Source organism: Galeopterus variegatus, unplaced genomic scaffold (genome assembly GCF_000696425.1).
Source record: "Galeopterus variegatus unplaced genomic scaffold, G_variegatus-3.0.2 Scaffold6226, whole genome shotgun sequence".
NCBI lineage: Eukaryota > Metazoa > Chordata > Mammalia > Dermoptera > Cynocephalidae > Galeopterus > Galeopterus variegatus.
In genome coordinates, this window is record NW_007732337.1 from 41589 (window position 1) to 44151 (window position 2563).

The 2563-nt window shown below is 39.5% G+C and overlaps 1 pseudogene; it reads right to left on the bottom strand.

Moving 5' to 3' along the window:
- Positions 1–323: 323 nt before the first annotated feature.
- Positions 324–1309, bottom strand: LOC103606008 (annotated as a pseudogene).
- Positions 1310–2563: the final 1254 nt, after the last annotated feature.

A 2563-nucleotide genomic window follows, 5' to 3' on the forward strand; every position in this document is an offset into this window, starting at 1 on the left:
CATAACATCGCACTCAATAAATGTATACAGTTATCATGGGTCATTTAAAGAAAATAAATTAAAATAATTCACAGCAGAAGTAGATTAGAGTCTGTCAAAAGCTTGGGGTGGGGGCATACAAAGGAATAATTAGAAATTGATGCTTGATTGGTGCAGAGTTTATATTTAGGACGATGATGAAAAAGTTTAAAAGCAGAAGTGATGGGTTTACAGCATTGGGAATGTAATTAATTCCATGAAATTGTATGTTTAAGTATGATTTAAATGGCAAATGTTATGTTATATGCATTTTACCATGATAAAAAAAGAAAAAAATGGTTCTTTCATTGTTTTCCACTGAAGAATCTCATCACAGCCCCCTTTATGTCCTCATTTATCAGACTGTAGATGAAGGGGTTCAGCATGGGTGTGACCACAGTGTACATCACTGAGGCTGCAGCACTTGAGTATGAGTTCTGTGTAGCAGAAGAACTAAGGTACACTCCTAGGCCTGTGTCATAAAATGAGGAGAGAAATGAGAGGTGAGATGCACAGGTGGAAAATGATTTATACTTCCCCTGAGCTGACGAGATGCCATATATGGTGGAAAGTATCTTGGAATAAGACTCAAGAATCCCACAGATGGTTCCACCACCCATCACTCCCACTGCAAAATACATCAACATGTCATTAAGAAAGGTGTCAGAGCAGGCAAGATGGACCACCTGACTAAGTTCACAGAAAAACTGGGGGTTTCCAAGTCAGTACAGAAGCACAGCAGCAACACCATAAAGCTTTGTAAGAGGGAATGCAGGACACTCATGACCCAGGACACCAGAACAAGCAACACACAGAGCCGGTGGTTCATGATGACTGTGTAGTGCAGGTGGTGACAGATGGCCACAAACCAGTCATAGGCCATCACGGTCAGGGGAAAGTCTTCCAACCGTACAAAGAGTATGAAAAAATGCATCTGCGTGATGGAGATTTCATAGGTTATGACTTTGCTCTGAGTCTGTATGTTCACCAACATCTTTGGGACGGTGGTGGAGGTGGAGCAGATGTCAGAATAGAACAGGATGGAGAGAAAGAAGTACCTGGGCATGTGGAGGTGGGAGTCTGAGATGATGGCGAGGATGATGAGCAGGTTTCCAAGAACTGTGACCAGGTACATGGACAGGAACAGCCCGAAGAGGAAGGGATGCAATTTTGGTTCCTCTGAAAATCCCAGAAGAAGGAATTCTGAAATTCCCTGGTTCCATCTGGCTGATGTGACTACAAAAAAAGAGAAAGACATCATGTAGTACTCACCTATCAGAAATGCTATCATTTTTTCGACAGTCGGAAAGTTAAATTCTCTCTCTGTCTTCATTCCTTTCTACTTCCGTCCTGTCCTCCCTCTATTTCTCCTTTCCTTCTTCTGTCCTTTTGTTTCCTTCTTTATTCCTTTCCTTCTTTATTTTTTCTTTCTATTTTGACAGATAAAAGTTTATATATTTATTGTGTACACCATGATTTGAAGTATATATACATTTCAATATGGTTAAATGTAGCTATTAACCTATATATTACTCCACAGACATCATTGTAATGCTGAGAACACTTAATATCTGCTTTCTTTGTATTTTTCAATAGTACAATTTACCATAATTAACTAGGCCACCATGTTGAACTATAGATCTCTTGGATATATTCCTCCTATCTTAGTGTATTGTTCTATTTTTCCCCCTATATCCATTCAACCTCACCTCCCCCCCCATTAATACTTCCTCCTCCCTCTCTGGTAACCTCCAATGTACAAGAAGGTAATTTCTATATTTTGTGTGTGAACGTGATCCCATTTAGGGAAACACACTCCATTTATGATTAGGAATTTCCAACCCACTCTCAGCCTTTTCCTGAGAGCATGTTTTCCACAGTTTTAATGAGAAAATTTTTAATGCATTTGAGAAAAAAATACTGAATTTTGGCACATTGCAGGAAAGTCTAGACAGTGAGTGAATAGAGCCATAAAACAAAAGTCTGTAAGATTTAAAAATGGAGGAAGAATATGAGCAAATTTCCAAAATGCCATATACTGTGTCAGATGGTGACAAATCCTGTGAAGAAAAGGAAAGAGTGGATGTGGGGTTATTTTTTATTTTTTACTGGGAATTAGGGAAAGACCACCAGACAAAGTGACAATTGAACAGAGACCATAATGAAGACATGGTGAGAATCTCAATATCACCTGCAGAATTGTGTTTCTGGCAGGAGTAACAGTTAAAGTCCCTGAGGGCAGTGCTTGTTCATGGCAAACAAAGAAGCCAGTGTGGCAGGGGAATGAGCAAAGGGAAATTGATCAGAGTTGGTGTTGGAAAATGTTGAAGAATAAGGTGGCCTTGTAGGTGCTGAAAGTTCAGGATGCAAGGAGTCCCTCTGTCCAGATGTTGCATGTCATTTTATTAAATTGGCTGCAAAGGTGCTCTGTGATAGAAATGCAGCTCTTTTTATTTTCATAGGTTGCCTTCAGTTTACCCCTTCATATTGTTAGTCATATTTTCAAACATGTTGAGCCTCACAACTTTTTACTGAAACCTGTGCT